Genomic DNA, 14,640 nt, shown 5'->3' with positions numbered 1-14,640 from the left:
CCCAATTCTTTCTCCAGATTAGGGAAATTTTCCTTGATTATTTGATTAAATACATTTGCAAACTCAGCTTCTCTTTCCGCACCTTCCGGGACTCCCATAACTCTTATATTTGGCCTCTTAAGAGTGTCTTTCAATTCTTGAATACTTTTTTTGGCCTGATCCAGCTCTGCTTCCAGCTTTTTGTTTGCTTCCCCCTGGTAACAGGAGATATCTGCCAATTCTAATATTTTTTCTTCTGCTTGCTTCATTCTATTTTGGAGACTCTCCACTGTACTTGTAATTTGCTCTACTGTGTTCTTAATTTCTGATATTCCAGTCTTGATTTGCTTAACTGCTTCCTTAAATTCTTTGAACTCTTGCATTAACTTCTCATTTTTGACCAGAATCTTTAAAATGAGTCTTATGGATTCTGTGTCCCCCATTTTCTCAATGTCTTCCTCCGTTAACTCTGAGGTTGGCATAGGGTTTTGCTCCTTTGCAGGGGAGTTTTCAATGATATTCATTGTGCCTTTGTCTCTTCTTTTGCTCTTGATCATTGTACTTCTGGTTAGCAGAGTCTTCTTCTTGGGGCAGGTTTCTAAGCTGTGTGACCCACAGGTCTACAATGCAGTTTTACTTATTGCAGTTGATACACAACTTTTTGCTTGCAGCCACTTGTGCCACAACCTCCAGCGAGTTCCAGGTCTGGCTTCTTATGCCAGATATCCACCGTGGTCTCCACAGCCCCAGCTCTTGGCTCACCACTCTCCACCTCCTGTGATACCATGCTGAGGCTGCACTGTTGTCTCTGCAACCTTTCTCCCTCTTCTGGTTGGAGTGGGTTCCAGGATTAAAGAGACACCAGGTGTACTATCTAGTTAGGTTGTTGGTGGCGCTGATCTTGTCATAACTTGTTGGACGCTAGGTCTGGGTGCCACACGGACCTGTTTTGACCAGTACGATGCCACAGTCAGTATTTTCCTGCGGGACCTCAGCGAGTTCTCGGGACCTCAGCGAGTTCTCGGGAGCTCAGCACATGCGCAGTTCACTGTTGTCCCCTGCAGTCCCAAAGCTATTGCCACAGTGCGCAAAATGGCGCCCGACATGCTACCACAACAGTTCTTGATCTGCTGGCTGTCAGATCCGAGGGTTACCCAGACCTGCCCCAGATGGAACCCATAGAATGCCACATCGTTGCAGTTCACCGAGTCAGAAATGAGCTCACTCCCCGCTCAGAGCATGCTCAGTCCTTTCCTTTGCCCTTTCCTCCTTAGGCAAAATGGCGAACAATTCAGCTCTAGGGGGCTGCCTGGGCTATGAAATCCTCGCTGTCCTTGCACTGCCCGCCCAGGATCTGCTGCTCTGTGTCTGCTCCTGGTCAAATCAAACGGACCAGCAGGACAGACAGTTCCCCATCTGGGTTCACCTCCCAAGCTCCCAGTGCAAGTCCCTTCCCACCTGGTTGCTGGTGGAGTTCCAGCTGCTGGTGGAGTTTAGATCGCCATGCTGGAATATCATTCACTGCAACACCACACTGCTGTGCCCGCTGCTTTCCTGTCTCTGTCAGTCTCCAGGTACCCCTCTGCTGTTGTTCCGTCCTTTCGTATTTCCTGAAATATGTCCTCTCTGCTTCATTCTGGTTAAATGCTTCTCCGTCCGTTTAAACGTGTCCTTACCCTATTCCGCCATCTTGATTCTCCCTCATCCTAATATTAGTATTGATTTGTTCATTTTCCTTTCAAGATAGCAAGATAGTTACTCCAGTATTATACTGTCCTTCCTTGCGATTCTCAAGCCCAATAATTCTAGGTTAAACATCATTCTGGTATTTTCCAAAACCTGATTTGACCGAACTACTATTCCTTGACTTTACCTAGCACCTTTAGCAAGTCTCCTTTTTGAGGCCACTGCTTGTCTTTTGGAAAAAATTCTTCCCTACCAAGTGCTCCAATCTCTAATTTCCCTTTCTGTTTCTTCTGACTATGACTTCTCCTCCCTCAGGCTAGATCCAATGTATAATTCTTTACATTTTGAAATTTCTCATGAAACTTGCCTTTATTTCACCATGCATTGCCTAAGCAGGCCAAATGCCTGTTTTCTTATCATAAGTATATGATAAAATTAGTTTATCTAAAGACAATATGAGCATTGTTTTTCACCAGTAGGGAAAAAGTATCTCACTCATATCCAGTGATTTTGAGGAAGAAACTATTTCTTCACAATATTTGCCAGACAAAATGCTCTATAAAATCTCAAAGTAATGGAATCAGTTCGACAAAAGGAGAAAAACCTCCAAGAGTTCTGAGGTGTCTTTATTCTGATGTGGCATTTTTAGGACCCCTACATCAAAAATAAATAGCCCATATGAGAATGGAAGAGAGTCACAGCATTACTGTAATTGTTCATGAAAGCAAAAGCATGTAGTTCTGACAAAAGAATTGTAATTCAAAGCACCATCAGCAGAGCAAAAGATAGGATCTGATCTAAAAGTTAAGTTCGCTCCATGTTATTTACAATTTCCATGTGTTTAAATGTTCTAAAGAAGATGAAGAGGAGGAGCTCACAGGAATCAAATAGAAAATGGAAGACTTTGAAGTCGTTTTGGAATCTTCTTATCTTAAAAGAAACAGTGATGAACTAAAATGCGTTATCTTGTTTCCATCTAAATTAGTTATAAGACAGAGAAAGTTTTGATTTAAACCATTGACTCATCAATTCCTAACTTTCTTTTAAAACTTGTAGATTTATCAGAATCTACTAAGTTCCAATCTGTTTAAATAAAGATCATTAAGCACACTACACAAAGTTTAAGTTAAGCAACAGTATTCATTTGATAAATTCTAATAATATATTAACATTGTCAATTCCTCATCTCTTACTTTTAAGTAGCTTCAGTTGATTCTTATTCAAAGAGAAGCTGTCCTAAAATGCTGAATTATATAATGGGTTAGAACACAAAAACAGACCAGATATGGTCAGACAAAAAATAGATTCCAGGTATTCTAGTCCATGGAATTTCTTCCATTGTGGGGAATGGATGAGAAACCCATCTACTGTCCAACTTATTGCTTATAAACAAGTCATCTGCCACCTTTAAACTTTTACAGAAAAAATCAGGTTTATCAAAAGAAAAGCACAAGCTCCCCTTGTTTCAAGATGAGCAAGTCATGCATCATTGAACTGCTAAGGGCAGTTCTGACTCCATGTTCTATAACTCACTTTCAGAGAATTCACATCAGCACAGCTACCTTCTGGGACACTGCAGCAGCCTTCTTGGAAGATCCTGGCTCTGCGCCTGCAAATAACCTGAAACAAATGCCCCCATCATTCACAAGAAAATGTTCAGCTAGACATCACCTTTCAGGGGCCATGGTCGTGCAGGTTAAGCTGCTTATGAAGCTGGCATGACATATAGGCTCCAGTCATGTCCCAGCTACTCCACTTCCTATCCAGTTCCCTCTGTGCATCTGGAAACACAGTGGAAGGTGGCCCAAACACTTATGTCTGTCACCCAAATAGGAGATGCGAACAAACCTCCTGGCTTCTGCCTAGCTTAGCACTGGCCATTGTAGCCATTTGGGGAGTGAACCAATGGATGGAAGCTTTGTCTGTCTCTCTGTCTCAGTAACTCAAATATATAAATGAGTATTTTTTTTTAAAAAAAGAAAGAACATGCCTCACTTCAGTGAAAGAGCTCAGTGCCACTGATCTTTGAATGCTTTATAGTAAACACTAGACTTTTCCATACTTCAATGACTTACAATATTTATAGTTCAAGATGAAGAAGACACATAGCTAGTATAATCACCTTACTTTTGAAAAGACTATAAAAAACAGCAAGGTTTCAATTGAGCTCCCAGTTTATAAGGCTTGATATTTCTCACTTTTGAAATATGAAGTGCAATAGTCTTACGTAAGTGAAAATAGCTTGAGACAGCAATAGGTTCCAAGTCATAATTCTGATTTTTCCCCCCAAAATGTTTTCATTTATTTACAGTGCATTTACATCTACTTACCAAGATCAGTTCATGAATGGATAAAACATTGTACTCTTCTTCCATCATTCTGGCAGCCAGCAAAAGCAACAGATTCCAAAACAAAGACAATTTTATGATTTCACTTTCATAAGAGCCAAGGATCTGTCCTAAATATTGCCAGTCAGGATAAGAAATATTTGCATGATTTTCTAGAAGTTCATTAAAACCCTGGATCTTAAAGTTTCTCCATCTGCAGTTCACAATATTATCATTTTCCAGGGCAGTTTCCATCACCATCAACGCTTTTGCCTATGGTTGGAATTTCTATTCTACTAGCAGGTAGAGTTTCAGCTGCTCACAGTGGAACTTTCCATAGGGCCAAGGCCTAGGGTCCCAAATCCTTCACTAGATAGGAGGTGCAGTGTCTGGAAGCGAGAGGGAGGACTGGCACAAAATGGGTTGTTTCCTGTGTCAGGGACCTGCCAAAGTAACAGTGCTTCTAACACCCAACCTTTCACTGTCCCTACTATCTTCCCCTCCACCTAGAGCCCCTGCTGCGTGCCTGTTGCCTCAACATTACCTAGTGCCCCAGGCTATGGACATCCATGTCAAGGCCAAACACCTACAGCAGCTAGAGCAACCTCGTTTTCATCCTATATTCAACTTCCAAAAGCTTTCTTCTGTTTCCTATTCTTTTTTCATAGGATCCTAGTTTCATTTCAAAGACATCTTGTTTTTCCTGGATGATATTAAAGATGGTTTTTACTTATTCAATTGACTGTTTCTGTGCACAGGTGTTTTTTGTTTGTTTTTGTTTGTTTTCTGTTTTCATTGTTCTATCTTCTAAGCTGCATTTCCAAGGTCTAAGGATGATAGGTTTCTTTCACATATAAAAACAAAAAGCTGCTTGGAAGATGGGCATTGGAGGGGAGAGTATAAGCCTGCAAGTCAGGCTTAAAAGCAAGTCGGGAGAAGCAGCCTGACAAATGTGCATGTATCGTGAATAGCTTTGTCAAAATACTAAGTATAGCAATCTTTGGTTGAATGATCAGCTTGCTCTCTGTGCACAGTTGCAGTTTTCCGTTTTTATTTCAGGAACATGCAAACACACACACAGACACCCTACATAGTTCCAAGAACACAGAGGTAATCCAATATCGAGATGTGATCTAAACTGCTGTGTTAAAGCATAACTAATGCAGCATGTAGAATGGTCTCTGAGAGGGACAGATATATCAAGTTAAGCCTCTTGTGGTACTGGCATCCAAAATGGGCATTTGGTTCCTATCCCAGCTGCCCTACTTCAGATCCACTTCCCTGCTTATGGACTAGAAAAGCAGCAGAGAATAGTGCAAGGACTCGGGCCCCTGCATCCATGTTGGAAACTTAGAGGAAGCTCCTGACTGCTGGCTTCACATCAGCTCAGCTGTTGCCATCATTTGGCGAGAGAATCAACAGATGGGAGATCTCTCTGTTTCTCCTTCTCTCTCTCTCTGTAAATTTGCCTTTTTAATAAAAATAAATTTTTTTTAAAAAAAGAATGACCTCTGAGAATAAGTAAAATACCATTTTGAAGAAGCTGCAGACCTGAGATTAATGCTCTTTGAATATAGAAGTAACTAAATAGACACTGACCACAAATGGGATTTCTGAAACTGTCAAACCACAGGAAATAGGCATGCCAATGATTAAGTTAAACCCACTCTCCCAACTTACTCTCATTCATGTTACCTTTGGCCCTATCTTTTCTTAAGCTACCTATTATCCCAACAGCATCTTCTACCTTTTTTCCTTTCCTTATATTATCAAGTAGTATGCATACTTTATCTGTTTAAATAGATTTGTGTTCTGTTCTGTTTTGTCTTATAATCCTGGGTATGATCTTTCTTTTTGTGATTTTGTTAATGGTATGTATTTCCTTATCCATCTCTGTGTGGATTTATATTAAGCAAATAATTAGGTAATTTAGGTCATGTATTCTTTGTAGTCAAGTATATGGCATACATGTTACAGTTTCTATCTATTCTGAGAAAAATCTAGGAACTGATATTAAACCAATTATGATACTATACTTATATAATGATAATAATATATTAGAATTTTGATAACCTTATTTTCTGGTTTCTGTTTAATCAAAGTTTTTGTAACATCTCTTCGCTATTATCCATTTGACAGATATTTCATGTGTCCCTTTTTCTGTGATTATTCCAAAGCTGTAATTTTTAATTCCAGTATAGACCATGAAAATTTTGACAACAATATTTAAGGTTGTTTTAGCTTAAAAACTTGGGTTTATCTGAGTCAAAGAGACAAACGGCAAGAGCTCTGATATGCTGGTTCAATCCCTGGGTACCCGCCAGAGCTGCAGCTGGATCATGCCAAAGCCATGAATCAGGATATTGATCCAGGTCGCTCACAGGGATATCAAAGACCAAACTTGTTAAGCTATTGCAGTTACCTTTGCCTTAACAGAGAACTGAAATGGAGAGCAGAGCAAGACGGAAACCCTAACATTCTACCAGTACAGGCTGTGGGCACTAAAGCCAGGGCTCAACTACTTAGCCAAATATCTTCCCCTAATCTTCAACAAAATTTAATACTATTTCTACCTCCAACCCCAACCAGCTGAATTCATAAACAATTCCTACTCTATGTTATTGTCGTTGTTTAGAGTTTTCATTTTATCCTTTAAGCAAATATAAGAATGACTTTGTATAATCAGTAGATTATTTTAACAGTTTATAATTACATGCATTTGGAACAAATGATATATTCATATAATTGCTCCGGAGTAGCATATCTTTAATATATAAATAAGTTTCTGGAGAGAGATTCTAAAGCTGTCAATAGATGCCCGAAGGGAAGCATTAGCAAAATGCCAAATACTATTCACCTTCAGCAGAAAACTTAAGTTTTGTTTTTAAAGTTTTATCTGTTTACTTAAAAGGTAGAGTTACAGAGAGAAGAAAGGAAGGAGAGAGACAGATCTTCCATCTACTGTTTCAGTATTCAAATGGCCACTATAGGGTCAGACTAAAGCCAGGAGTCAGGAGCTTCTTCAGTGTCTCCCATGTGGGTTCAGGGTCCCAAGGACTGGGGCCGTCCTCCACTGCTTTTCCAGGTGCATAGACAGGGAGTTGACTCATAAATGGAACAGAGCCACATAGTACACCAGTACATTAACAAAGATCTCCATCTGCTATTCCTCAATGAGCTGGTCAAATTCCAGGGAAAACTGAACTGTTCAAGAGCAGGCATGTGCACATCCACATACTGTGTTGTTTCTCACTTATGCTTGTGCTCATTCTTGGCCATCTAGATTGTCATCCTTCTCTTCCCACTTACTACTGCTTCCCTGACATTCACTAGATTACTCCTTCTTGTCCCTTAAGAAACATCTCTGGTTACAGGGTTGGGTGGGGGGTGGCCATGGTTGCCGGTGCTGTGACATTTCAGGCTAACCTCCACCTGCAGCTCTGGCATGATATATGGGCTGTTCCACTTCAATTCTAGCTCCCTGCTTATGGCCTGGGAAAGCAGCAGAGGGTGGCTCAAGTCCTTGGGTCCTGTGCCCACATCAGAGACCTGGAAGAAACTTCCAGCTATTGCAGCCTTTTGGGGAGTAAACCAACAGATAGAAGATTAATCTCTTTCTATCTAAACTGCCTTTCATATTAAAAGAAGAAGAATATCTCTGACTTCAACCCCAGTAATTAGTTTGCTTTAACCCGATACCCATAACACACTATAGTATGTTGGATGTCCAGAGTTGAAACTTTCAGAGTTCCTTGCATTTGATAATTACATAAATCCAGTCATTTTACCCACTATAAAAATAGTCATGTGAGAATAGTAACTGTGTGATTCCAATTTGTACACTCAGCACCTGGCAGAGTACCTAACATACAGTAAGGACTCAGTATGTATTTGCAGAAGGAAAGACTAAACCAGAACTATGGGCTTCCTTACGGGTAAAAAACAATTAGGGTAAAATACTTTAAATTAAGATTATTGCCTATGGGGCCAGCGCGATGGCCTAGCGGCTAAAGTCCTTGCCTTGAGTGCACGGGATCCCATATGGGCGCCAATTCTAATCCCGGTAGCCGCACTTCCCATCCAGCTCCCTGCTTTTGGCCTGGGAAAGCAGGCCCAAAGCCTTGGGACCCTGCACCCGTGTGGGAGACCTGGAGGAAGTTCCTGGCTCCTGGCTTAGGATTGGCACAGCACCGGCCATTGCAGTTACGTGGGGAATGAGTCATCAGACAGAAGATCTTCCTCTCTGTCTCTCCTCCTCTCTGTATATCTGACTTTGCAATAAAAATGAATAAATATTTTTGAAAAAAAAAGATTACTGCCTATCAGTAGCTTCAGAATTAGTCAACCATACGAACACCACTGAGACTGTTAGTAAAGAAATCAAAATTCAATATTTCATTTCGAAACTATACCATAGAAATAGGAACTGCACAAAATAGATTGTTCATGCATGTGCAATACATCATTGCCTTGTTTAATTTCCATGAAAAGTAACTTCTTACTGGGATTGGAGGAAAAATTGGTTCAGATGCGAGGTCCTGAGTTAGGGATGAGAGAAGGAAGCTTGTACAGTAAGAGAGAAGCATTAATCTTACTCCACTGAGACAGAAGGATATTTAATAATGGAGAAGATATAATGGCCCATAAACAGATGACATTTATATTACAGAAAACAGAGTCAGGGAAAATATGCAAGAAAATGAAAATTTAGTATGAGACTACAGACATGAGTAACAGACCTATGAAATTTAACCCTAAGATGTCTGAAAACAATATCTTCATACTGGAGCAAAACTAATAATTGTTATAAAATTGGGTGAAAGTATGAACAATAATACAAAAACTGGAAAATCATCCATGACGTTCAATGAATAAGCGGAAGTCAGTGCTATGACACAGCTAGGAAAAGTTTAAAATTTCAAGAAAAAAAGAAAATACTTCTCCAAACTCTAACAGTTGGTAAGAAATCAAACATATAATTATCATCAAAACAAATTTCAAAGACTTTCAGACTGCCAAATATAGTGGAGCGATATTTTCAAAACTCTGAATAAGAAAGCATGTGATCCAAGACGGCTGGATCACTCTCAAGCTGTCCCATTAAGTGGTGGCTGCTGGCAATCTATCAGAAGATACACCAGTTTCCAACAGCTGCTTAGGTGGACGTACTGATGTCAGCCAATGCATATTTATGTGCCAGACACAAAGCCAGGAACTGTATTTAGACAATGGGAATTTTGTGGTGATAGAGAAGGAAAATACCACCTGGCCTCTCAAAGAATATTATAACAGATTTAAAAAAAAAAAAAGCAGCCAAGAGAAGCAAAGTATTCACAGAATTCACAGAACGCAAGGGATAGTCTATGAAAGAGCTCTAATATATCTGGCAGTAGAGTTGAGAGCTGACAGCATGTTTTAAATTATTTATAAATAATGTGCAAGCGGAAGGAGGAAGTAAAATAAAATAGTTATCCTCTGAATGAATCTAAAGTATGAAAGGAAAACATAAACAGGAAATGCATCAGAAGCCTACCTTTCTGGGCCCAGCACCACGGCTCGGACGCCAAATCACACATACCTGTTGCTTCAAACACACTGACTTAACTGTTTTCTTCTGGGTATCAGCAGAGCTCCTTGTCTCCTACTTTTGTAGTCACCATATTAGTAATGTCTCCTTGGACTTTCTATCTGGTATCTTCATCTTTGCTTCAAATTCTCTTATCCTGGTCCCAGCAGGGTAGCCTAGTGGCTAAAGTCCTCGCCCTGCACTGGGATCCCATGTGGGTGCTGGTTCCAATTCGCAGCATGCCCGCTTCCCATCAACTCCCTGTTTGTGGCCTGGGAAAGCAGTCGAGGACGGCCCAAAGCCCTGGGACCATGCACCCATCTGGGAGACCCGGAAGAGGCTCTGGGCTCCTGGCTTCAGATTGGCTAAGCTCTGCCTGTTAACAGTTGCAGAGGCTTGGGGAGTGAATCATCAGATGGATCATCTTCCTCTCTGTCTCTCCTCCTCTCTGTATATCTGACTTCCCAGTAAAAATAAACAATTCTTTTTTTAAAAAAATGTTTTTCTTGTCCTACTCTATTGTTTTTGTTTTGCATTTAATCCCCTTTTACTAGAACATGTTTTTTACTAGCATAATGAAGCTATAGGTTTAGGATTTTACGATTCAAAGAAAATGAGGAGGTGACTTTTATGTAAAGAAGAATTTGTTTCAGAGGGGACTGGAGTCCAAGGCTTACAGGGAAAATGAGTACAGCCTGCCCAGATAGAGGGCAGGGGGTTGAAATTAGGCTTCATTCTATCTGAGCAACAGAGAGTACCTTCCTTAGAGTGGTGGGGATGGAGCAGAGTGTCCTTAGGGACCCAAAGAAGGCAGGTAGGGGGATACGCAGTGAGCCCCCTGGGTAAAGCGTAGGGTGCATTGTCTCAGCCCTTTGGAAGGTCCCCACGTGTAGTACTTTCTGGAGCAATAAGCAATCCAACAGCATTTAGATTAACTATCTGCACCCAGGATCCTCAGGTCTGGGAGTTCAGGCCCCGTGTTGGAACAACTATTCACGGGTATCTTCATACTCACCCCGCTAGAATGCAGGCTCCAAAAGGTTTACATTTTTTCTCGGAGTTGTGCATATAATAATGACATGCACAAGACCTCAATAGTATTTGTTCAAAGGACTCTAATAAAGAAGTATGACAAAATTTAAAATGTTTGCAAATACAGGATTAAAATTATAACACTGATTGTAAATATTTTAATCCTGCTCTATTAGAAATTTTCATGAAGATTTAACAACTTAAAATATTAACAGTACAGATTTATCAAAGAATTGAAGCCTGGATTTTAAATTACCCCAAGACTTTTCAAGAATACGTTTCCCTCTTCACCAATATCAATTCTATAGTGCCCTAGGCTCCTCATTTCTTCTGGTCTTGAAATAAGTAGTGAGTACAAGGTGAAAAATATACAGCAATACATTCCACTAAAATTTCTGAAGGAAAGTAGGTACAAAGGATGATATATTGATGAACAAATTATGCCTCTTAACTTTGTGGTGTGAGCCATGTCTTACACAGAAGAGAAAGGACAAGAGATTGCATATAATTTAGGAAACATGATTGTAAGTAGACTTGGAGAGGAGGATTCTGCAAATTCAGACTGTCACGTTTATACTGAAAAAAAAAAAGATGAAATTTTCTCTGGTGCTGATTACTATTAAGAAAATTCTCCCACTGGAGGAATAAGTGCTGGTGTCTTGTCTGGGACGAGGGGCAGGACAGAGGCAACAGAAAGGAAGATAACTGCATGGTTTTGCTAAGGCTCCGCTAACAAAGGACCATAGGCTGGACTCTCTAAGAAATCGGCCTCTCTGAGTCCTGTGGGCTGGACGTCCAACAGCGATGATGACAGCATCCACACCTTCAGAGAACTGCTGAAGGTTCTGAGCGTCTCTCCTTGGCCTATGGCTGAGCACTGTCAGGGGCTTTTCTTTGTATCTTTACGAAGTCTTCTGTCTTCATGTGTGTCCAAATTTTACCTTTCATGAGAAATAGATGATTTCCTTTTAACTTGATTATCTCTGTACAGGTCCTATCTCCAAAGTCTCCAAAGATCTAAGATATTAGACTTTAAAATGTCAATTCTGAGATCTGGGAAAGAAGGGGATCACACTTCAACCAAGAAGAGTAATTAGTCATTTTGTTAATGCATTCTGTTCACCTAGTGCTTTGTCTCATTTTATTTCCTTAGTTTCAAAGGAGAAGCAATTAAGGCCTAAAGATCTAAACCTTCTTGGAAATCTAAGGCTCCTTGTTATGCCTGGCCAAGTGTTTTACTCTGCACAATAATACATTGGTCCCATCAGGAACTTCTGATGTAGACCAGGCTCTGAAGTAGATGAAAGGCTTGGGAAGGCCATCAAATCATGCCCTTTTAAAACTTTTGTATCTTATTTATTTTTATTGAAAGGCAGATTTATAGAGAGAAGGAGATAGAGAGAGTCAACTCTTTATATTATGGGAATTGCTTCCAAAATATATCACAGATGTATATTTGTTGCTGCTTCCAGAGCTACACCCTTCACTGGTCTGAGTGACCACCAGAGCCACAGGCCTGAAGTGGGAAACGTCCCTCTCTATCATTCTTCTTGCCTCTAACCCAAATCCACACCCTTTCTGGCTTTCAGAGTCACCTCTCTAAGGCAGAAACCAGATCACAGCACTCATTGACTTTTTCTTGAATACTCGACAATACCAAACTCATTCTTAGTTCAGGATCCTATTTCAGAACATTCAAAAATATTCTTTCTCTTATTCGTTGTTTCATTGAGGTCTCAAGCAGAAAGTTACCACTGCAAGAAAGTTTCTTAATCATTATTTTTCTACATGGTTTATTTTTTTATTCCCTTCAAATCACTTACATATTTGTTTAGCTGCTCACTCTCTCCTATCAAAATTAAATCATATGATGATAGGAAAGTTACCTATACTATTCATGGAACTATCTCTTAAACCTAAAATAGTATCTGTCCCTTAAAACTACACAATAAGCATTTATAAAAGTAACAAATGAGCAAATAGATAACTCCATGAATTAACAAACTGATTGATCAAACCCTCATGATCCCTTCGGGAGGGAAATTTTTCACAGATGGAATTATCTCTGTGGTCAACATCTGTATGCATATTCTCCAATAAGCGAGTTTTAAAAAAAATGTTACTGATGATTTTTCTAACCTGACACTTTGCAAGCAAAGAATTGATACTCTTAATATAAGCCTTTGATGTTCCCTCCTGAATTCTCATGAAGGAAAGAGTTGAGAGGTCTATTAGATGGTGGAGGAAATGGTACAACCTGTTCCTTCCCATTCAAAAAGGTCTCCAGAGAACAGCTTTCATGATTTTCACTTGGATTAATCAGGAAAGAATGAAGAAAAGTTTTCTCATTGATTTCTTTATTTCAAGCAACAAAGCAGTAAAGGTATACTAAGTAAAATTTGCATGCTACCCTGTGTTAAATACTGTTATCTATACATACATCCATATCTACAGGTACATATGAATCTATTCACTCCTTCTATCAGCCTGTGCTTAGAGACTGTAGAGAATAAGCCACTCCAAGTACCTTTTCAAAGTCACATAACTCACTTGCAAGACAACTTAAGTTTGAAATCAATATTCAAAGTAGTTTCAAAACCTGATACCCTTCCTCAACCTCAATTATATTAAGTTATTGATATTTGTTTGATGGAGCAGTCACCTGAATGCTTCCTTACAATTAATTTTCCTTGACAACATTCATTTTCTAAAAAGTTCTTCCATACTGTGGGGCTCAGGGGCAAAGAGGTCACTGAGTCAACAAGATGGCAACTAACAACCCAGGTCACTGGCAGGCAAGGTGGCAGCCAAGGACAGAGCCCTGGGCGTGAACCAGGGCAGGAGTCAAGTAGCTCGAAGGAAATACTGATTGACCAGGGCCATCTCGCTCACCTACCCCAGCCTATGGGAGGTGGCTTCTAGTAATTGGCTCCTAGTTTCTCCCCTCCTGGAATTCCCAAAATTCCTGGCCTTGAGGCTATCCCTTACCCTATATAAGAATCTGAATTTTCCTAATAAAAAGGAACTGCTTAGGCAGAACCCCTGTCTGTCTGTCTCTCGCAGGCCAGGAGGCTGGGTGGCGGGCAGCAGGCTCATCCCCTCTGGCAATGGGGTACTAGAGGAATCTGTGGGGGAGACCCTGCACATATAAGACTCTGCAATTATTGGATAAGGGGTACCATTTAGCTGAATGGTTAAGAATCTGATTAATACCTCCACATCCCGCACTGGAATGTCTCGATTCAATTTCCAGCTCCAAACCCCTTAGTTTCAGCTTCCTGATAGTTCAGTCCCAGAGATAGATAGCGGTCCAAGTAAAATTGGGTCCCTTCCACCCACAAGGGACTTATTTTAAATTTCTGGGTCCTGAATTCAGATTGGCCCTGTCCTAGCCATTTCTGCGATTTAAGGAGTGAACTAATAGATGGGAACACACTCTCATCCTATCTCTCATCTATCTGAATCTAGTTATAATCTATCTAAGCCACTTTTCTATCTCTCCCTCTCTGCCTCTCAAAAAAAAAATTAAAATTATTTAGTAAGTATGTAACTTTTGTAATTGGCATTAGCTTTCTCATCTCTTAAAACCCCTAGGAAACTCAACACATAGTTGCAAAGGTGAAAATCTTTTCATTCTACATATAAACTTGCCGAGCTATGTGTCACATATCCAACTAGCTTGACAAACACAAAAGTTAAATACAACAGGGATCTTGGTTGTTTTCGTTTTGCATAAAATCTTGTCACTGTATGAATTTTAAATTCAAATCTTTTCCAATAACCTTACCTTGCTCAGGCACATAAAATCTGTATAAATCAGCTAATACAGGGCTAAAATGAAAAACTGGAAAGTGTATATCCGTTATATAGTCTCACAATTTATGCAAGTGAATCTCCAAAAGCCTTTCTTGTTTTGGTTTTGTATAGAATAATTGGGTTTCCATGTCAATAGTACCTTAATAAATCATGCATTCAGAATAGTGAATTACTCCTATTCCCCGCGATAGCACAAGCAGGTCTTTTATAATGTGCTCTTGCTTGTTATAAGAA

This window comes from Ochotona curzoniae, unplaced genomic scaffold (assembly GCF_017591425.1).
Source record: "Ochotona curzoniae isolate NIBS_2020 unplaced genomic scaffold, NIBS_Ocur_1.0 contig_1014, whole genome shotgun sequence".
NCBI classification, from domain to species: Eukaryota; Metazoa; Chordata; class Mammalia; order Lagomorpha; family Ochotonidae; genus Ochotona; species Ochotona curzoniae.
The sequence above is the reverse complement of the archived record's forward strand: the minus strand, read 5'-3'. Positions refer to the sequence as shown.